Source organism: Phalangium opilio, unplaced genomic scaffold (assembly GCF_054372755.1).
Source record: "Phalangium opilio isolate 3A_F unplaced genomic scaffold, DU_Popi_V2 ptg000360l_1, whole genome shotgun sequence".
NCBI lineage: Eukaryota > Metazoa > Arthropoda > Arachnida > Opiliones > Phalangiidae > Phalangium > Phalangium opilio.
Window position 1 is genome coordinate 2879326 of NW_028324230.1, and position 17421 is coordinate 2896746.

At 38.3% G+C, this 17421-nt stretch overlaps 23 non-coding genes and 36 pseudogenes across 23 annotated transcripts; all 59 read left to right on the forward strand.

Moving 5' to 3' along the window:
• Positions 1-156: 156 nt before the first annotated feature.
• Positions 157-275, forward strand: LOC149599516 (5S ribosomal RNA; annotated as a pseudogene).
• A 361-nt stretch (positions 276-636) lies between these two features.
• Positions 637-739, forward strand: LOC149599517 (5S ribosomal RNA; annotated as a pseudogene).
• Positions 740-861: 122 nt separating this feature from the next.
• Positions 862-980, forward strand: LOC149599518 (5S ribosomal RNA). The gene has a single exon (XR_016378738.1). It is a non-coding gene; the product is annotated as a 5S ribosomal RNA (ribosomal RNA).
• A 137-nt stretch (positions 981-1117) lies between these two features.
• On the forward strand, positions 1118-1236 carry LOC149599519 (5S ribosomal RNA). The gene has a single exon (XR_016377928.1). It is a non-coding gene; the product is annotated as a 5S ribosomal RNA (ribosomal RNA).
• Positions 1237-1598: 362 nt separating this feature from the next.
• LOC149599520 (5S ribosomal RNA) lies at positions 1599-1717 on the forward strand (annotated as a pseudogene).
• Positions 1718-1854: 137 nt separating this feature from the next.
• LOC149599521 (5S ribosomal RNA) lies at positions 1855-1973 on the forward strand. The gene has a single exon (XR_016378749.1). It is a non-coding gene; the product is annotated as a 5S ribosomal RNA (ribosomal RNA).
• Positions 1974-2109: 136 nt separating this feature from the next.
• Positions 2110-2212, forward strand: LOC149599522 (5S ribosomal RNA; annotated as a pseudogene).
• A 122-nt stretch (positions 2213-2334) lies between these two features.
• On the forward strand, positions 2335-2453 carry LOC149599523 (5S ribosomal RNA). The gene has a single exon (XR_016378258.1). It is a non-coding gene; the product is annotated as a 5S ribosomal RNA (ribosomal RNA).
• A 138-nt stretch (positions 2454-2591) lies between these two features.
• On the forward strand, positions 2592-2694 carry LOC149599524 (5S ribosomal RNA; annotated as a pseudogene).
• A 122-nt stretch (positions 2695-2816) lies between these two features.
• Positions 2817-2935, forward strand: LOC149599525 (5S ribosomal RNA; annotated as a pseudogene).
• A 140-nt stretch (positions 2936-3075) lies between these two features.
• LOC149599526 (5S ribosomal RNA) lies at positions 3076-3194 on the forward strand. Its single transcript, XR_016378607.1, has one exon. It is a non-coding gene; the product is annotated as a 5S ribosomal RNA (ribosomal RNA).
• Positions 3195-3556: 362 nt separating this feature from the next.
• On the forward strand, positions 3557-3659 carry LOC149599527 (5S ribosomal RNA; annotated as a pseudogene).
• A 122-nt stretch (positions 3660-3781) lies between these two features.
• On the forward strand, positions 3782-3900 carry LOC149599528 (5S ribosomal RNA). The gene has a single exon (XR_016378760.1). It is a non-coding gene; the product is annotated as a 5S ribosomal RNA (ribosomal RNA).
• Positions 3901-4036: 136 nt separating this feature from the next.
• On the forward strand, positions 4037-4139 carry LOC149599529 (5S ribosomal RNA; annotated as a pseudogene).
• A 122-nt stretch (positions 4140-4261) lies between these two features.
• Positions 4262-4380, forward strand: LOC149599530 (5S ribosomal RNA). Its single transcript, XR_016378608.1, has one exon. It is a non-coding gene; the product is annotated as a 5S ribosomal RNA (ribosomal RNA).
• Positions 4381-4520: 140 nt separating this feature from the next.
• On the forward strand, positions 4521-4639 carry LOC149599531 (5S ribosomal RNA). The gene has a single exon (XR_016378391.1). It is a non-coding gene; the product is annotated as a 5S ribosomal RNA (ribosomal RNA).
• Positions 4640-4777: 138 nt separating this feature from the next.
• LOC149599532 (5S ribosomal RNA) lies at positions 4778-4880 on the forward strand (annotated as a pseudogene).
• Positions 4881-5017: 137 nt separating this feature from the next.
• Positions 5018-5136, forward strand: LOC149599533 (5S ribosomal RNA). The gene has a single exon (XR_016377905.1). It is a non-coding gene; the product is annotated as a 5S ribosomal RNA (ribosomal RNA).
• Positions 5137-5271: 135 nt separating this feature from the next.
• Positions 5272-5374, forward strand: LOC149599534 (5S ribosomal RNA; annotated as a pseudogene).
• A 122-nt stretch (positions 5375-5496) lies between these two features.
• Positions 5497-5615, forward strand: LOC149599535 (5S ribosomal RNA). Its single transcript, XR_016378259.1, has one exon. It is a non-coding gene; the product is annotated as a 5S ribosomal RNA (ribosomal RNA).
• A 138-nt stretch (positions 5616-5753) lies between these two features.
• LOC149599536 (5S ribosomal RNA) lies at positions 5754-5856 on the forward strand (annotated as a pseudogene).
• Positions 5857-5978: 122 nt separating this feature from the next.
• Positions 5979-6097, forward strand: LOC149599537 (5S ribosomal RNA; annotated as a pseudogene).
• Positions 6098-6237: 140 nt separating this feature from the next.
• LOC149599538 (5S ribosomal RNA) lies at positions 6238-6356 on the forward strand. The gene has a single exon (XR_016378609.1). It is a non-coding gene; the product is annotated as a 5S ribosomal RNA (ribosomal RNA).
• Positions 6357-6493: 137 nt separating this feature from the next.
• Positions 6494-6596, forward strand: LOC149599539 (5S ribosomal RNA; annotated as a pseudogene).
• A 121-nt stretch (positions 6597-6717) lies between these two features.
• Positions 6718-6820, forward strand: LOC149599540 (5S ribosomal RNA; annotated as a pseudogene).
• A 122-nt stretch (positions 6821-6942) lies between these two features.
• Positions 6943-7061, forward strand: LOC149599541 (5S ribosomal RNA). The gene has a single exon (XR_016378771.1). It is a non-coding gene; the product is annotated as a 5S ribosomal RNA (ribosomal RNA).
• A 140-nt stretch (positions 7062-7201) lies between these two features.
• LOC149599542 (5S ribosomal RNA) lies at positions 7202-7320 on the forward strand. Its single transcript, XR_016378782.1, has one exon. It is a non-coding gene; the product is annotated as a 5S ribosomal RNA (ribosomal RNA).
• Positions 7321-7457: 137 nt separating this feature from the next.
• LOC149599543 (5S ribosomal RNA) lies at positions 7458-7560 on the forward strand (annotated as a pseudogene).
• Positions 7561-7682: 122 nt separating this feature from the next.
• On the forward strand, positions 7683-7801 carry LOC149599544 (5S ribosomal RNA; annotated as a pseudogene).
• A 140-nt stretch (positions 7802-7941) lies between these two features.
• LOC149599545 (5S ribosomal RNA) lies at positions 7942-8060 on the forward strand (annotated as a pseudogene).
• Positions 8061-8198: 138 nt separating this feature from the next.
• On the forward strand, positions 8199-8301 carry LOC149599546 (5S ribosomal RNA; annotated as a pseudogene).
• Positions 8302-8423: 122 nt separating this feature from the next.
• Positions 8424-8542, forward strand: LOC149599547 (5S ribosomal RNA; annotated as a pseudogene).
• A 137-nt stretch (positions 8543-8679) lies between these two features.
• Positions 8680-8798, forward strand: LOC149599548 (5S ribosomal RNA; annotated as a pseudogene).
• Positions 8799-8938: 140 nt separating this feature from the next.
• Positions 8939-9057, forward strand: LOC149599549 (5S ribosomal RNA; annotated as a pseudogene).
• Positions 9058-9195: 138 nt separating this feature from the next.
• LOC149599550 (5S ribosomal RNA) lies at positions 9196-9298 on the forward strand (annotated as a pseudogene).
• Positions 9299-9420: 122 nt separating this feature from the next.
• On the forward strand, positions 9421-9539 carry LOC149599551 (5S ribosomal RNA; annotated as a pseudogene).
• Positions 9540-9676: 137 nt separating this feature from the next.
• Positions 9677-9795, forward strand: LOC149599552 (5S ribosomal RNA). Its single transcript, XR_016378784.1, has one exon. It is a non-coding gene; the product is annotated as a 5S ribosomal RNA (ribosomal RNA).
• Positions 9796-9932: 137 nt separating this feature from the next.
• Positions 9933-10035, forward strand: LOC149599553 (5S ribosomal RNA; annotated as a pseudogene).
• Positions 10036-10157: 122 nt separating this feature from the next.
• Positions 10158-10276, forward strand: LOC149599554 (5S ribosomal RNA; annotated as a pseudogene).
• Positions 10277-10416: 140 nt separating this feature from the next.
• LOC149599555 (5S ribosomal RNA) lies at positions 10417-10535 on the forward strand (annotated as a pseudogene).
• A 122-nt stretch (positions 10536-10657) lies between these two features.
• Positions 10658-10776, forward strand: LOC149599556 (5S ribosomal RNA; annotated as a pseudogene).
• Positions 10777-10910: 134 nt separating this feature from the next.
• On the forward strand, positions 10911-11029 carry LOC149599557 (5S ribosomal RNA). Its single transcript, XR_016378785.1, has one exon. It is a non-coding gene; the product is annotated as a 5S ribosomal RNA (ribosomal RNA).
• Positions 11030-11390: 361 nt separating this feature from the next.
• Positions 11391-11509, forward strand: LOC149599558 (5S ribosomal RNA). Its single transcript, XR_016378610.1, has one exon. It is a non-coding gene; the product is annotated as a 5S ribosomal RNA (ribosomal RNA).
• Positions 11510-11648: 139 nt separating this feature from the next.
• LOC149599559 (5S ribosomal RNA) lies at positions 11649-11751 on the forward strand (annotated as a pseudogene).
• A 139-nt stretch (positions 11752-11890) lies between these two features.
• LOC149599560 (5S ribosomal RNA) lies at positions 11891-12009 on the forward strand (annotated as a pseudogene).
• Positions 12010-12147: 138 nt separating this feature from the next.
• On the forward strand, positions 12148-12250 carry LOC149599561 (5S ribosomal RNA; annotated as a pseudogene).
• A 140-nt stretch (positions 12251-12390) lies between these two features.
• On the forward strand, positions 12391-12509 carry LOC149599562 (5S ribosomal RNA; annotated as a pseudogene).
• Positions 12510-12647: 138 nt separating this feature from the next.
• Positions 12648-12766, forward strand: LOC149599563 (5S ribosomal RNA). Its single transcript, XR_016377911.1, has one exon. It is a non-coding gene; the product is annotated as a 5S ribosomal RNA (ribosomal RNA).
• A 140-nt stretch (positions 12767-12906) lies between these two features.
• Positions 12907-13025, forward strand: LOC149599564 (5S ribosomal RNA). Its single transcript, XR_016379105.1, has one exon. It is a non-coding gene; the product is annotated as a 5S ribosomal RNA (ribosomal RNA).
• A 140-nt stretch (positions 13026-13165) lies between these two features.
• On the forward strand, positions 13166-13284 carry LOC149599565 (5S ribosomal RNA; annotated as a pseudogene).
• A 141-nt stretch (positions 13285-13425) lies between these two features.
• LOC149599566 (5S ribosomal RNA) lies at positions 13426-13544 on the forward strand. Its single transcript, XR_016378786.1, has one exon. It is a non-coding gene; the product is annotated as a 5S ribosomal RNA (ribosomal RNA).
• Positions 13545-13684: 140 nt separating this feature from the next.
• On the forward strand, positions 13685-13803 carry LOC149599567 (5S ribosomal RNA). Its single transcript, XR_016378392.1, has one exon. It is a non-coding gene; the product is annotated as a 5S ribosomal RNA (ribosomal RNA).
• Positions 13804-13944: 141 nt separating this feature from the next.
• Positions 13945-14063, forward strand: LOC149599568 (5S ribosomal RNA). The gene has a single exon (XR_016378788.1). It is a non-coding gene; the product is annotated as a 5S ribosomal RNA (ribosomal RNA).
• Positions 14064-14203: 140 nt separating this feature from the next.
• LOC149599569 (5S ribosomal RNA) lies at positions 14204-14322 on the forward strand. The gene has a single exon (XR_016378393.1). It is a non-coding gene; the product is annotated as a 5S ribosomal RNA (ribosomal RNA).
• Positions 14323-14460: 138 nt separating this feature from the next.
• Positions 14461-14563, forward strand: LOC149599570 (5S ribosomal RNA; annotated as a pseudogene).
• A 122-nt stretch (positions 14564-14685) lies between these two features.
• Positions 14686-14804, forward strand: LOC149599571 (5S ribosomal RNA). The gene has a single exon (XR_016378789.1). It is a non-coding gene; the product is annotated as a 5S ribosomal RNA (ribosomal RNA).
• Positions 14805-16428: 1624 nt separating this feature from the next.
• On the forward strand, positions 16429-16547 carry LOC149599572 (5S ribosomal RNA; annotated as a pseudogene).
• Positions 16548-16909: 362 nt separating this feature from the next.
• LOC149599573 (5S ribosomal RNA) lies at positions 16910-17028 on the forward strand (annotated as a pseudogene).
• A 137-nt stretch (positions 17029-17165) lies between these two features.
• On the forward strand, positions 17166-17284 carry LOC149599574 (5S ribosomal RNA; annotated as a pseudogene).
• The last annotated feature ends 137 nt before the right edge of the window (positions 17285-17421 follow it).

The following is a 17421-nucleotide window of genomic DNA, read 5'->3' on the forward strand; positions in this document are numbered from 1 at the left end:
AGTCAGTACTTGGAAACTTTGCGTGCCGTTGGCTTTTTCACTTTTATTTCCTCTTTTAAATTCCATGAGATATGAAAAAAGCAAACATATCTTCTTTTTCTTATTGATTTATAAAGATGAAGGTTAATTAAATTCAAATTATTAAATAGCACTCTCGGCAACGTCCATATCACGCTGAAAACACCGGTTCTCGTCCGATCACCGAAGTTAAGCAGCGTCGAGCGCAGTCAGTACTTGGGAGGGAGACCACTTAGGAACACTGCGTGCCGTTGGCTTTTCCACTTTTTTTTCCTCTTTTAAATTCCAATAGATATGAAAAAAGCAAACATATTTTCTTTTTGTTATTGTTTTAAAAAGATGATGGTTAATTTGTCTCACTTAATTTAAATACGAATTATTATCTAGCACTCTCGGCAACGGCCATATAACGCTGAAAACACCGGTTCTCGTCCGATCCCCGAAGTTAAGCAGCGTCGAGCGCAATCAGTACTTGGAAACTCTGCGTGCCGTTGGCTTTCAAACTTTTATTTCCTCTTTTAAATTCCACCAGATATAAAAAAGCAAACATATCTTCTTTTTGTTATTGTTTTTTAAAGATGAAGGTTAATTAAATTCAAATTATTAAACAGCACTCTCGGCAACGGCCATACCACGCTGACAACACCGGTTCTCGTCCGATCACCGAAGTTAAGCAGCGTCGAGCGCAGTCAGTACTTGGAAACTCTGCGTGCCGTTGGCTTTTTCACTTTTATTTCCCCTTTTAAATTCCATGAGATATGAAAAAAGCAAACATATCTTCTTTTTCTTATTGATTTATAAAGATGAAGGTTAAATAAATTCAAATTATTAAATAGCACTCTCGGCAACGGCCATATCACGCTGAAAACACCGGTTCTCGTCCGATCACCGAAGTTAAGCAGCGTCGAGCGCAGTCAGTACTTGGGAGGGAGACCACTTAGGAACACTGCGTGCCGTTGGCTTTTTCACTTTTTTTTCCTCTTTTAAATTCCAATAGATATGAAAAAAGGAAACATATTTTCTTTTTGTTATTGTTTTAAAAAGATGAAGGTTAATTTGTCTCACTTAATTTAAATTCGAATTATTATCTAGCACTCTCGGCAACGGCCTTATCACGCTGAAAACACCGGTTCTCGTCCGATCACCGAAGTTAAGCAGCGTCGAGCGCAGTCAGTACTTGGGAGGGAGACCACTTAGGAACACTGCGTGCCGTTGGCTTTTTCACTTTTTTTTCCTCTTTTAAATTCCTATAGATATGAAAAAAGCAAACATATTTTCTTTTTGTTATTGTATTAAAAAGATGAAGTTCAATTTGTCTCACTTAATTTAAATTCGAATTATTATCTAGCACTCTCGGCAACGGCTATATCAAGCTGATAACACCGGTTATCGTCCGATCACCGAAGTTAAGCAGCGTCGAGCGCAGTCAGTACTTGGAAACTCTGCGTGCCGTTGGCTTTTTCACTTTTGTTTCCTCTTTTAAATTCCATCAGATATGAAAAAAGCAAACATATCTTCTTTTTGTTATTGTTTTATAAAGATGAAGGTTAATTAAATTCAAATTATTAAATAGCACTCTCGGCAACGGCCATATCAAGCTGAAAACACCGGTTCTCGTCCGATCACCGAAGTTAAGAAGCGTCGAGCGCAGTCAGTACTTGGGAGGGAGACCATTTAGGAACACTGCGTGCCGTTGGCTTTTTCACTTTTTTTTCCTCTTTTAAATTCCAATAGATATGAAAAAAGCAAACATATTTTCTTTTTGTTATTGTTTTTAAAAGATGAAGGTTAATTTGTATCACTTAATTTAAATTCGAATTATTAAATAGCACTCTCGGCAACGGCCATATCACGCTGAAAACACCGGTTCTCGTCCGATCACCGAAGTTAAGCAGCGTCGAGCGCAGTCAGTACTTGGGAGGGAGACCACTTAGGAACACTGCGTGCCGTTGGCTTTTTCACTTTTTTTCCTCTTTTAAATTCCAATAGATATGAAAAAAGCAAACATATTTTCTTTTTGTTATTGTTTTAAAAAGATGATGGTTAATTTGTCTCACTTAATTTAAATTCGAATTATTATCTAGCACTCTCGGCAACGGCCATATCACGCTGAAAACACCGGTTCTCGTCCGATCACCGAAGTTAAGCAGCCTCGAGCGCAGTCAGTACTTGGAAACTTTGCGTGCCGTTGGCTTTTTCACTTTTATTTCCTCTTTTAAATTCCATGAGATATGAAAAAAGCAAACATATCTTCTTTTTCTTATTGATTTATAAAGATGAAGGTTAATTAAATTCGAATTATTAAATAGCACTCTCGGCAACGGCCATATCACGCTGAAAACACCGGTTCTCGTCCGAACACCGAAGTTGAGCAGCGTCGAGCGCAGTCAGTACTTGGGAGGGAGACCACTTAGGAACACTGCGTGCCGTTGGCTTTTTCACTTTTTTTTTCCTCTTTTAAATTCCAATAGATATGAAAAAAGCAAACATATTTTCTTTTTGTTATTGTTTTAAAAAGATGATGGTTAATTTGTCTCACTTAATTTAAATTCGAATTATTATCTAGCACTCTCGGCAACGGCCATATCACGCTGAAAACACCAGTTCTCGTCCGATCACCGAAGTTAAGCAGCGTCGAGCGCAGTCAGTACTTGGAAACTTTGCGTGCCGTTGGCTTTTTCACTTTTATTTCCTCTTTTAAATTCCATGAGATATGAAAAAAGCAAACATATCTTCTTTTTCTTATTGATTTATAAAGATGAAGGTTAATTAAATTCGAATTATTAAATAGCACTCTCGGCAACGGCCATATCAAGCTGAAAACACCGGTTCTCGTCCGATCACCGAAGTTGAGCAGCGTCGAGCGCAGTCAGTACTTGGGAGGGAGACCACTTAGGAACACTGCGTGCCGTTGGCTTTTTCACTTCTTTTTCCTCTTTTAAATTCCAATAGATATGAAAAAAGCAAACATATTTTCTTTTTGTTATTGTTTTAAAAAGATGAAGGTTAATTTGTCTCACTTAATTTAAATTCGAATTAGTATTAAATAGCACTCTCGGCAACGGCCATATCACGCTGAAAACACCGGTTCTCGTCCGATCACCGAAGTTGAGCAGCGTCGAGCGCAGTCAGTACTTGGGAGGGAGACCACTTAGGAACACTGCGTGCCGTTGGCTTTTTCACTTTTTTTTTCCTCTTTTAAATTCCAATAGATATGAAAAAAGCAAACATATTTTCTTTTTGTTATTGTTTTAAAAAGATGATGGTTAATTTGTCTCACTTAATTTAAATTCGAATTATTATCTAGCACTCTCGGCAACGGCCATATCACGCTGAAAATACCGGTTCTCGTCCGATCCCCGAAGTTAAGCAGCGTCGAGCGCAATCAGTACTTGGAAACTCTGCGTGCCGTTGGCTTTCAAACTTTTATTTCCTCTTTTAAATTCCACCAGATATAAAAAAGCAAACATATCTTCTTTTTGTTATTGTTTTTTAAAGATGAAGGTTAATTAAATTCAAATTATTAAACAGCACTCTCGGCAACGGCCATACCACGCTGACAACACCGGTTCTCGTCCGATCACCGAAGTTAAGCAGCGTCGAGCGCAGTCAGTACTTGGAAACTCTGCGTGCCGTTGGCTTTTTCACTTTTATTTCCCCTTTTAAATTCCATGAGATATGAAAAAAGCAAGCATATCTTCTTTTTCTTATTGATTTATAAAGATGAAGGTTAATTAAATTCAAATTATTAAATAGGACTCTCGGCAACGGCCATATCACGCTGAAAACACCGGTTCTCGTCCGATCACCGAAGTTAAGCAGCGTCGAGCGCAGTCAGTACTTGGGAGGGAGACCACTTAGGAACACTGCGTGCCGTTGGCTTTTTCACTTTTTTTCCTCTTTTAAATTCCAATAGATATGAAAAAAGGAAACATATTTTCTTTTTGTTATTGTTTTAAAAAGATGAAGGTTAATTTGTCTCACTTAATTTAAATTCGAATTATTATCTAGCACTCTCGGCAACGGCCATATCACGCTGAAAACACCGGTTCTCGTCCGATCACCGAAGTTAAGCAGCGTCGAGCGCAGTAAGTACTTGGAAACTTTGCGTGCCGTTGGCTTTTTCACTTTTATTTCCTCTTTTAAATTCCAGGAGATATGAAAAAAGCAAACATATCTTCTTTTTCTTATTGATTTATAAAGATGAAGGTTAATTAAATTCGAATTATTAAATAGCACTCTCGGCAACGGCCATATCACGCTGAAAACACCGGTTCTCGTCCGATCACCGAAGTTGAGCAGCGTCGAGCGCAGTCAGTACTTGGGAGGGAGACCACTTAGGAACACTGCGTGCCGTTGGCTTTTTCACTTCTTTTTCCTCTTTTAAATTCCAATAGATATGAAAAAAGCAAACATATTTTCTTTTTGTTATTGTTTTAAAAAGATGAAGGTTAATTTGTCTCACTTAATTTAAATTCGAATTAGTATTAAATAGCACTCTCGGCAACGGCCATATCACGCTGAAAACACCGGTTCTCGTCCGATCACCGAAGTTAAGCAGCGTCGAGCTCAGTCAGTACTTGGGAGGGAGACCACTTAGGAACACTGCGTGCCGTTGGCTTTTTCACCTTTTTTTTCATCTTTTAAATTCCAATAGATGTGAAAAAAGCAAACATATTTTCTTTTTGTTATTGTTTCAAAAAGATGAAGGTTAATTTGTCTCACTTAATTTAAATTCGAATTATTATCTAGCACTCTCGGCAACGGCCATATCACGCTGAAAACACCGGTTCTCGTCCGATCACCGAAGTTAAGCAGCGTCGAGCGCAGTCAGTACTTGGAAACTTTGCGTGCCGTTGGCTTTTTCACTTTTATTTCCTCTTTTAAATTCCATGAGATATTAAAAAAGCAAACATATTTTCTTTTTGTTATTGTTTTTAAAAGATGAAGGTTAATTTGTATCACTTAATTTAAATTCGAATTATTAAATAGCACTCTCGGCAACGGCCATATCACGCTGAAAACACCGGTTCTCGTCCGATCACCGAAGTTAAGCAGCGTCGAGCGCAGTCAGTACTTGGGAGGGAGATCACTTAGGAACACTGCGTGCCGTTGGCTTTTTCACTTTTTTCCTCTTTTAAATTCCAATAGATATGAAAAAAGCAAACATATTTTCTTTTTGTTATTGTTTTAAAAAGATGATGGTTAATTTGTCTCACTTAATTTAAATTCGAATTATTATCTAGCACTCTCGGCAACGGCCATATCACGCTGAAAACACCGGTTCTCGTCCGATCACCGAAGTTAAGCAGCGTCGAGCGCAGTCAGTACTTGGAAACTTTGCGTGCCGTTGGCTTTTTCACTTTTATTTCCTCTTTTAAATTCCATGAGATATGAAAAAAGCAAACATATCTTCTTTTTCTTATTGATTTATAAAGATGAAGGTTAATTAAATTCGAATTATTAAATAGCACTCTCGGCAACGGCCATATCACGCTGAAAACACCGGTTCTCGTCCGAACACCGAAGTTGAGCAGCGTCGAGCGCAGTCAGTACTTGGGAGGGAGACCACTTAGGAACACTGCGTGCCGTTGGCTTTTTCACTTTTTTTTTCCTCTTTTAAATTCCAATAGATATGAAAAAAGCAAACATATTTTCTTTTTGTTATTGTTTTAAAAAGATGATGGTTAATTTGTCTCACTTAATTTAAATTCGAATTATTATCTAGCACTCTCGGCAACGGCCATATCACGCTGAAAACACCGGTTCTCGTCCGATCACCGAAGTTAAGCAGCGTCGAGCGCAGTCAGTACTTGGAAACTTTGCGTGCCGTTGGCTTTTTCACTTTTATTTCCTCTTTTAAATTCCATGAGATATGAAAAAAGCAAACATATCTTCTTTTTCTTATTGATTTATAAAGATGAAGGTTAATTAAATTTGAATTATTAAATAGCACTCTCGGCAACGGCCATATCAAGCTGAAAACACCGGTTCTCGTCCGATCACCGAAGTTGAGCAGCGTCGAGCGCAGTCAGTACTTGGGAGGGAGACCACTTAGGAACACTGCGTGCCGTTGGCTTTTTCACTTCTTTTTCCTCTTTTAAATTCCAATAGATATGAAAAAAGCAAACATATTTTCTTTTTGTTATTGTTTTAAAAAGATGAAGGTTAATTTGTCTCACTTAATTTAAATTCGAATTAGTATTAAATAGCACTCTCGGCAACGGCCATATCACGCTGAAAACACCGGTTCTCGTCCGATCACCGAAGTTGAGCAGCGTCGAGCGCAGTCAGTACTTGGGAGGGAGACCACTTAGGAACACTGCGTGCCGTTGGCTTTTTCACTTTTTTTTCCTCTTTTAAATTCCAATAGATATGAAAAAAGCAAACATATTTTCTTTTTGTTATTGTTTTAAAAAGATGATGGTTAATTTGTCTCACTTAATTTAAATTCGAATTATTATCTAGCACTCTCGGCAACGGCCATATCACGCTGAAAACACCGGTTCTCGTCCGATCCCCGAAGTTAAGCAGCGTCGAGCGCAATCAGTACTTGGAAACTCTGCGTGCCGTTGGCTTTCAAACTTTTATTTCCTCTTTTAAATTCCACCAGATATAAAAAAGCAAACATATCTTCTTTTTGTTATTGTTTTTTAAAGATGAAGGTTAATTAAATTCAAATTATTAAACAGCACTCTCGGCAACGGCCATACCACGCTGACAACACCGGTTCTCGTCCGATCACCGAAGTTAAGCAGCGTCGAGCGCAGTCAGTACTTGGAAACTCTGCGTGCCGTTGGCTTTTTCACTTTTATTTCCCCTTTTAAATTCCATGAGATATGAAAAAAGCAAGCATATCTTCTTTTTCTTATTGATTTATAAAGATGAAGGTTAATTAAATTCAAATTATTAAATAGGACTCTCGGCAACGGCCATATCACGCTGAAAACACCGGTTCTCGTCCGATCACCGAAGTTAAGCAGCGTCGAGCGCAGTCAGTACTTGGGAGGGAGACCACTTAGGAACACTGCGTGCCGTTGGCTTTTTCACTTTTTTTTCCTCTTTTAAATTCCAATAGATATGAAAAAAGCAAACATATTTTCATTTTGTTATTGTTTTAAAAAGATGAAGGTTAATTTGTCTCACTTAATTTAAATTCGAATTAGTATTAAATAGCACTCTCGGCAACGGCCATATCACGCTGAAAACACCGGTTCTCGTCCGATCACCGAAGTTAAGCAGCGTCGAGCGCAGTCAGTACTTGGGAGGGAGACCACTTAGGAACACTGCGTGCCGTTGGCTTTTTCACTTTTTTTTCCTCTTTTAAATTCCAATAGATATGAAAAAAGCAAACATATTTTCTTTTTGTTATTGTTTTTAAAAGATGAAGGTTAATTTGTCTCACTTAATTTAAATTCGAATTATTAAATAGCACTCTCGGCAACGGCCATATCACGCTGAAAACACCGGTTCTCGTCCGATCACCGAAGTTAAGCAGCGTCGAGCGCAGTCAGTACTTGGAAACTTTGCGTGCCGTTGGCTTTTTCACTTTTATTTCCTCTTTTAAATTCCATGAGATATGAAAAAAGCAAACATATCTTCTTTTTCTTATTGATTTATAAAGATGAAGGTTAATTAAATTCGAATTATTAAATAGCACTCTCGGCAACGGCCATATCACGCTGAAAACACCGGTTCTCGTCCGAGCACCGAAGTTGAGCAGCGTCGAGCGCAGTCAGTATTTGGGAGGGAGAACACTTAGGAACACTGCGTGCCGTTGGCTTTTTCACTTCTTTTTCCTCTTTTAAATTCCAATAGATATGAAAAAAGCAAACATATTTTCTTTTTGTTATTGTTTTAAAAAGATGAAGGTTAATTTGTCTCACTTAATTTAAATTCGAATTAGTATTAAATAGCACTCTCGGCAACGGCCATATCACGCTGAAAACACCGGTTCTCGTCCGATCACCGAAGTTAAGGAGCGTCGAGCTCAGTCAGTACTTGGGAGGGAGACCACTTAGGAACACTGCGTGCCGTTGGCTTTTTCACTTTTTTTTTCATCTTTTAAATTCCAATAGATGTGAAAAAAGCAAACATATTTTCTTTTTGTTATTGTTTCAAAAAGATGATGGTTAATTTGTCTCACTTAATTTAAATTCGAATTATTATCTAGCACTCTCGGCAACGGCCATATCACGCTGAAAACACCGGTTCTCGTCCGATCACCGAAGTTAAGCAGCGTCGAGCGCAGTCAGTACTTGGAAACTTTGCGTGCCGTTGGCTTTTTCACTTTTATTTCCTCTTTTAAATTCCATGAGATATGAAAAAAGCAAACATATCTTCTTTTTCTTATTGATTTATAAAGATGAAGGTTAAATAAATTTGAATTATTAAATAGCACTCTCGGCAACGGCCATATCACGCTGAAAACACCGGTTCTCGTCCGATCACCGAAGTTGAGCAGCGTCGAGCGCAGTCAGTACTTGGGAGGGAGACCACTTAGGAACATTGCGTGCCGTTGGCTTTTTCACTTTTTTTTCCTCTTTTAAATTCCAATAGATATGAAAAAAGCAAACATATTTTCATTTTGTTATTGTTTTAAAAAGATGGTTAATTTGTCTCACTTAATTTAAATTCGAATTAGTATTAAATAGCACTCTCGGCAACGGCCATATCACGCTGAAAACACCGGTTCTCGTCCGAGCACCGAAGTTGAGCAGCGTCGAGCGCAGTCAGTATTTGGGAGGGAGACCACTTAGGAACACTGCGTGCCGTTGGCTTTTTCACTTCTTTTTCCTCTTTTAAATTCCAATAGATATGAAAAAAGCAAACATATTTTCTTTTTGTTATTGTTTTAAAAAGATGAAGGTTAATTTGTCTCACTTAATTTAAATTCGAATTAGTATTAAATAGCACTCTCGGCAACGGCCATATCACGCTGAAAACACCGGTTCTCGTCCGATCACCGAAGTTAAGGAGCGTCGAGCTCAGTCAGTACTTGGGAGGGAGACCACTTAGGAACACTGCGTGCCGTTGGCTTTTTCACTATTTTTTTCATCTTTTAAATTCCAATAGATGTGAAAAAAGCAAACATATTTTCTTTTTGTTATTGTTTCAAAAAGATGATGGTTAATTTGTCTCACTTAATTTAAATTCGAATTATTATCTAGCACTCTCGGCAACGGCCATATCACGCTGAAAACACCGGTTCTCGTCCGATCACCGAAGTTAAGCAGCGTCGAGCGCAGTCAGTACTTGGAAACTTTGCGTGCCGTTGGCTTTTTCACTTTTATTTCCTCTTTTAAATTCCATGAGATATGAAAAAAGCAAACATATCTTCTTTTTCTTATTGATTTATAAAGATGAAGGTTAATTAAATTTGAATTATTAAATAGCACTCTCGGCAACGGCCATATCACGCTGAAAACACCGGTTCTCGTCCGATCACCGAAGTTGAGCAGCGTCGAGCGCAGTCAGTACTTGGGAGGGAGACCACTTAGGAACATTGCGTGCCGTTGGCTTTTTCACTTTTTTTTCCTCTTTTAAATTCCAATAGATATGAAAAAAGCAAACATATTTTCATTTTGTTATTGTTTTAAAAAGATGGTTAATTTGTCTCACTTAATTTAAATTCGAATTAGTATTAAATAGCACTCTCGGCAACGGCCATATCACGCTGAAAACACCGGTTCTCGTCCGATCACCGAAGTTAAGCAGCGTCGAGCGCAGTCAGTACTTGGGAGGGAGACCACTTAGGAACACTGCGTGCCGTTGGCTTTTTCACTTTTTTTTCCTCTTTTAAATTCCAATAGATATGAAAAAAGCAAACATATTTTCTTTTTGTTATTGTTTTTAAAAGATGAAGGTTAATTTGTCTCACTTAATTTAAATTCGAATTATTAAATAGCACTCTCGGCAACGGCCATATCACGCTGAAAACACCGGTTCTCGTCCGATCACCGAAGTTAAGCAGCGTCGAGCGCAGTCAGTACTTGGAAACTTTGCGTGCCGTTGGCTTTTTCACTTTTATTTCCTCTTTCAAATTCCATGAGATATGAAAAAAGCAAACATATCTTCTTTTTCTTATTGATTTATAAAGATGAAGGTTAATTAAATTCGAATTATTAAATAGCACTCTCGGCAACGGCCATATCACGCTGAAAACACCGGTTCTCGTCCGAGCACCGAAGTTGAGCAGCGTCGAGCGCAGTCAGTATTTGGGAGGGAGACCACTTAGGAACACTGCGTGCCGTTGGCTTTTTCACTTCTTTTTCCTCTTTTAAATTCCAATAGATATGAATAAAGCAAACATATTTTCTTTTTGTTATTGTTTTAAAAAGATGAAGGTTAATTTGTCTCACTTAATTTAAATTCGAATTAGTATTAAATAGCACTCTCGGCAACGGCCATATCACGCTGAAAACACCGGTTCTCGTCCGATCACCGAAGTTAAGGAGCGTCGAGCTCAGTCAGTACTTGGGAGGGAGACCACTTAGGAACACTGCGTGCCGTTGGCTTTTTCACTTTTATTTCCTCTTTTAAATTCCATGAGATATGAAAAAAGCAAACATATCTTCTTTTTCTTATTGATTTATAAAGATGAAGGTTAATTAAATTTGAATTATTAAATAGCACTCTCGGCAACGGCCATATCACGCTGAAAACACCGGTTCTCGTCCGATCACCGAAGTTGAGCAGCGTCGAGCGCAGTCAGTACTTGGGAGGGAGACCACTTAGGAACATTGCGTGCCGTTGGCTTTTTCACTTTTTTTTCCTCTTTTAAATTCCAATAGATATGAAAAAAGCAAACATATTTTCATTTTGTTATTGTTTTAAAAAGATGGTTAATTTGTCTCACTTAATTTAAATTCGAATTATTAAATGGCACTCTCGGCAACGGCCATATCACGCTGAAAACACCGGTTCTCGTCCGATCACCGAAGTTAAGCAGCGTCGAGCGCAGTCAGTACTTGGGAGGGAGACCACTTAGGAACACTGCGTGCCGTTGGCTTTTTCACTTTTTTTCCTCTTTTAAATTCCAATAGATATGAAAAAAGCAAACATATTTTCTTTTTGTTATTGTTTTAAAAAGATGATGGTTAATTTGTCTCACTTAATTTAAATTCAAATTATTATCTAGCACTCTCGGCAACGGCCATATCACGCTGAAAACACCGTTTCTCGTCCGATCACCGAAGTTAAGCAGCGTCGAGCGCAGTCAGTACTTGGAAACTTTGCGTGCCGTTGGCTTTTTCACTTTTATTTCCTCTTTTAAATTCCATGAGATATGAAAAAAGCAAACATATCTTCTTTTTCTTATTGATTTATAAAGATGAAGGTTAATTAAATTCGAATTATTAAATAGCACTCTCGGCAACGGCCATATCACGCTGAAAACACCGGTTCTCGTCCGATCACCGAAGTTGAGCAGCGTCGAGCGCAGTCAGTACTTGGGAGGGAGACCACTTAGGAACACTGCGTGCCGTTGGCTTTTTCACTTTTTTTTTTCCTCTTTTAAATTCCAATAGATATGAAAAAAGCAAACATATTTTCTTTTTGTTATTGTTTTAAAAAGATGATGGTTAATTTGTCTCACTTAATTTAAATTCGAATTATTATCTAGCACTCTCGGCAACGGCCATATCACGCTGAAAACACCGGTTCTCGTCCGATCACCGAAGTTAAGCCGCGTCGAGCGCAGTCAGTACTTGGAAACTTTGCGTGCCGTTGGCTTTTTCACTTTTTTTCCTCTTTTAAATTCCAATAGATATGAAAAAAGCAAACATATTTTCTTTTTGTTATTGTTTTAAAAAGATGAAGGTTAATTTGTCTCACTTAATTTAAATTCGAATTAGTATTAAATAGCACTCTCGGCAACGGCCATTTCACGCTGGAAACACCGGTGCTCGTCCGATCACCGAAGTTAAGCAGCGTCGAGCTCAGTCAGTACTTGGGAGGGAGACCACTTAGGAACACTGCGTGCCGTTGGCTTTTTCACTTTTTTGTTCATCTTTTAAATTCCAATAGATGTGAAAAAAGCAAACATATTTTCTTTTTGTTATTGTTTCAAAAAGATGATGGTTAATTTGTCTCACTTAATTTAAATTCGAATTATTATCTAGCACTCTCGGCAACGGCCATATCACGCTGAAAACACCGGTTCTCGTCCGATCACCGAAGTTAAGCAGCGTCGAGCTCAGTCAGTACTTGGAAACTTTGCGTGCCGTTGGCTTTTTCACTTTTATTTCCTCTTTTAAATTCCATGAGATATGAAAAAAGCAAACATATTTTCTTTTTGTTATTGTTTTAAAAAGATGAAGGTTAATTTGTCTCACTTAATTTAAATTCGAATTAGTATTAAATAGCACTCTCGGCAACGGCCATTTCACGCTGGAAACACCGGTGCTCGTCCGATCACCGAAGTTAAGCAGCGTCGAGCTCAGTCAGTACTTGGGAGGGAGACCACTTAGGAACACTGCGTGCCGTTGGCTTTTTCACTTTTTTGTTCATCTTTTAAATTCCAATAGATGTGAAAAAAGCAAACATATTTTCTTTTTGTTATTGTTTCAAAAAGATGATGGTTAATTTGTCTCACTTAATTTAAATTCGAATTATTATCTAGCACTCTCAGCAACGGCCATATCACGCTGAAAACACCGGTTCTCGTCCGATCACCGAAGTTAAGCAGCGTCGAGCGCAGTCAGTACTTGGGAGGGAGACCACTTAGGAACACTGCGTGCCGTTGGCTTTTTCACTTCTTTTTCCTCTTTTAAATTCCTATAGATATGAAAAAAGCAAACATATTTTCTTTTTGTTATTGTTTTAAAAAGATGAAGGTTAATTTGTCTCACTTAATTTAAATTCGAATTAGTATTAAATAGCACTCTCGGCAACGGCCATATCACGCTGAAAACACCGGTTCTCGTCCGATCACCGAAGTTAAGCAGCGTCGAGCGCAGTCAGTACTTGGGAGGGATACCACTTAGGAACACTGCGTGCCGTTGGCTTTTTCACTTTTTTTTCCTCTTTTAAAGTCCAATAGATATGAAAAAAGGAAACATATTTTCTTTTTGTTATTGTTTTATAAAGATGAAGGTCAATTTGTCTCACTTAATTTAAATTCGAATTAGTATTAAATAGCACTCTCGGCAACGGCCATATCACGCTGAAAACACCGTTTCTCGTCCGATCACCGAAGTTAAGCAGCGTCGAGATCAGTCAGTACTTGGGAGGGAGACCACTTAGGAACACTGCGTGCCGTTGGCTTTTTCACTTTTTTTTTCATCTTTTAAATTCCAATAGATGTGAAAAAAGCAAACATATTCTCTTTTTGTTATTGTTTCAAAAAGATGATGGTTAATTTGTCTCACTTAATTTAAATTCGAATTAGTATTAAATAGCACTCTCGGCAACGGCCATATCACGCTGAAAACACCGGTTCTCGTCCGATCACCGAAGTTAAGCAGCGTCGAGCGCAGTCAGTACTTGGGAGGGAGACCACTTAGGAACACTGCGTGCCGTTGGCTTTTTCACTTTTTTTTCCTCTTTTAAAGTCCAATAGATATGAAAAAAGGAAACATATTTTCTTTTTGTTATTGTTTTAAAAAGATGAAGGTCAATTTGTCTCACTTAATTTAAATTCGAATTAGTATTAAATAGCACTCTCGGCAACGGCCATATCACGCTGAAAACACCGGTTCTCGTCCGATCACCGAAGTTAAGCAGCGTCGAGCTCAGTCAGTACTTGGGAGGGAGACCACTTAGGAACACTGCGTGCCGTTGGCTTTTTCACTTTTTTTTTCATCTTTTAAATTCCAATAGATGTGAAAAAAGCAAACATATTCTCTTTTTGTTATTGTTTCAAAAAGATGATGGTTAATTTGTCTCACTTAATTTAAATTCGAATTAGTATTAAATTGCACTCTCGGCAACGGCCATATCACGCTGAAAACACCGGTTCTCGTCCGATCACCGAAGTTAAGCAGCGTCGAGCGCAGTCAGTACTTGGGAGGGAGACCACTTAGGAACACTGCGTGCCGTTGGCTTTTTCACTTTTTTTTCCTCTTTTAAAGTCCAATAGATATGAAAAAAGGAAACATATTTTCTTTTTGTTATTGTTTTAAAAAGATGAAGGTCAATTTGTCTCACTTAATTTAAATTCGAATTAGTATTAAATAGCACTCTCGGCAACGGCCATATCACGCTGAAAACACCGGTTCTCGTCCGATCACCGAAGTTAAGCAGCGTCGAGCTCAGTCAGTACTTGGGAGGGAGACCACTTAGGAACACTGCGTGCCGTTGGCTTTTTCACTTTTTTTTTCATCTTTTAAATTCCAATAGATGTGAAAAAAGCAAACATATTCTCTTTTTGTTATTGTTTCAAAAAGATGATGGTTAATTTGTCTCAATTAATTTAAATTCGAATTATTATCTAGCACTCTCGGCAACGGCCATATCACGCTGAAAATACCGGTTCTCGTCCGATCACCGAAGTTAAGCAGCGTCGAGCGCAGTCAGTACTTGGAAACTTTGCGTGCCGTTGGCTTTTTCACTTTTATTTCCTCTTTTAAATTCCATGAGATATGAAAAAAGCAAACATATCTTCTTTTTCTTATTGATTTATAAAGATGAAGGTTAATTAAATTCGAATTATTAAATGGCACTCTCGGCAACGGCCATATCACGCTGAAAACACCGGTTCTCGTCCGATCACCGAAGTTAAGCAGCGTCGAGCGCAGTCAGTACTTGGGAGGGAGACCACTTAGGAACACTGCGTGCCGTTGGCTTTTTCACTTTTTTATCCTCTTTTAAAGTCCAATAGATATGAAAAAAGGAAACATATTTTCTTTTTACCTCTCCGTGTGACGTAGTCCAGGAGAGGTTCTGTAACGGCCGTGTCTGTGTGTGTGTGTGTGTCTGTGTGTCTGTCTGTCCGTTGTTACACCCACGTGACCGCGTTCGCAGTTTGCGTATCGGAGCAAACGTGTTCGCCATTTCCGAACTGCTTTCACAGTCACGGAAATGGCTCCTCTACTTGAGTTCTCACACCACCATCTTCTGGTTTTTGTCCATCCCACACGGACACTAGTCTGTTCTTACTGGCTTCTAATTACCGTCTTCGTCCATTCCACTTGGCCACCAGTCTGTACATACTGGCTTCTAATCACCACCATCTTCTGTTCTTTGTCAATCCCACATTGACACCAGTCTGCACTTACACTGCCTTCTAACACCACCATCCACTGGTCTTCCGTCTATTCCACATAGACACCAATCTGTATCATTGGCTTCTACTCCATTATCATCGTTTGGTTTTAGGATATACGCGGCGATCAGCTAGGGTTACGAGAAACGTCTAGCCGCTCCCTAAGGTAGGATCGCTACCAAAGGTTTTCGCATTTGCGGTTTTTCCTTACTATTATAATGGAAACGAATCGTATATATACCCCAAAATTTGAAGAAAGCGGGAAGAGGGGTACCCTTCACTTTAAACGTCAATATTAGCAAAGTTTGAGAAGATAATAGGTATAACTTTATTTTAAACGATTTAACTATTATTAATGTTAATTATTGAAGATTAAAATAATTAAAAATAATTATATTTATTTAAATATTAAAGATAAACCTCTCGTGCAAAGAGAGAGATTATCATTGCCTCCTATATCTACCAAGGCCCGTGCATGCGATATATTTCCTTCATTGCCTCCTATATCTATCAAGGCCCGTGCATTGTGATATATTTCATTCATTGCATAAACATAAGCGAGATTGTTTTGGGAAAAAAATACTGCTTCCACTAATGGGTTTATACTCCTTGTTACTGTTGTATAGAGTAATCATGAGAAAAGCTTTAAAAATTACGAGAGGACAGACCTTTTTTATCCTCATTCAAAAATATTTTTTGGTGCTAGAAAGCTTTAAAAAATCCAAACGGTTAGGCATTGGTAAAAAAGACAAATGATATTTTTCAAATCTAATGAGATAACGCCCACCTAGTTGAAAATTGCCGTTTTTTATCCGCGGGAGCCATTCTTAATGAGAATTTCGATGCCAGTAGGTTGTCAATTAAACTACCGGTATATTATTGTTGTTGGAAATTGGATATTAAGTCAAATTAAGTGGTTGTAAAGAGCCAGCAGGTTTTTGCCACTTCTTTTTGTGAGTATTTGATATTTATATGTAAAATGGAGGAAGATAATGTTGAGAGTAAGTATGAAATGCGGAAGCGCAAAGCGCGGGAAAGGATGAGGGCAAAAAGGTCGACGTTTTCATTGGATACTTAAGGTTATATAATCTTCTCGACACGGAGAGGTAATATTTTGGTTTTCCCGACTTGTTGTTATTGTTTTAAAAAGATGAAGGTTAATTTGTCTCACTTAATTTTAATTCGAATTATTATCTAGCACTCTCAGCAACGGCCATATCACGCTGAAAACACCGGTTCTCGTCCGATCACCGAAGTTAAGCAGCGTCGAGCGCAGTCAGTACTTGGGAGGGAGACCACTTAGGAACACTGGGTCCCGTTGGCTTTTTCACTTTTTTTTCCTCTTTTAAATTCCTATAGATATGAAAAAAGCCAACATATTTTCTTTTTGTTATTGTTTTAAAAAGATGAAGGTCAATTTGTCTCACTTAATTTAAATTCGAATTATTATCTAGCACTCTCGGCAACGGCTATATCAAGCTGATAACACCGGTTATCGTCCGATCACCGAAGTTAAGCAGCGTCGAGCGCAGTCAGTACTTGGAAACTCTGCGTGCCGTTGGCTTTTTCACTTTTGTTTCCTCTTTTAAATTCCATCAGATATGAAAAAAGCAAACATATCTTCTTTTTGTTATTGTTTTATAAAGATGAAGGTTAATTAAATTCAAATTATTAAATAGCACTCTCGGCAACGGCCATATCAAGCTGAAAACACCGGTTCTCGTCCGATCACCGAAGTTAAGAAGCGTCGAGCGCAGTCAATGCTTGGGAGGGAGACCACTTAGGAACACTGCGTGCCGTTGGCTTTTTCACTTTTTTTTCCTCTTTTAAATTCCTATAGATATGAAAAAAGCAAACATATTATCTTTTTGTTATTGTTTTAAAATGATGAAGGTTAATTTGTCTCACTTAATTTAAATACGAATTATTAAATAGCACTCTCGGCAACGGCCATATCACGCTGAAAACACCGGTTCTCGTCGGATCACGGAAGTTAAGCAGCGTCGAGCGCAGTCAGTACTTGGGAGGGAGACCACTTAGGAACACTGCGCGCTGTTGGCTTTTTCACGTTTTTTTCCTCTTTTAAATTCCAATAGATATGAAAAAAGCCAACATATTTTCTTTTTGTTATTGTTTTAAAAAGATGAAGGTTAATTTGTCTCACTTAATTTAAATACGAATTATTAAATAGCACTCTC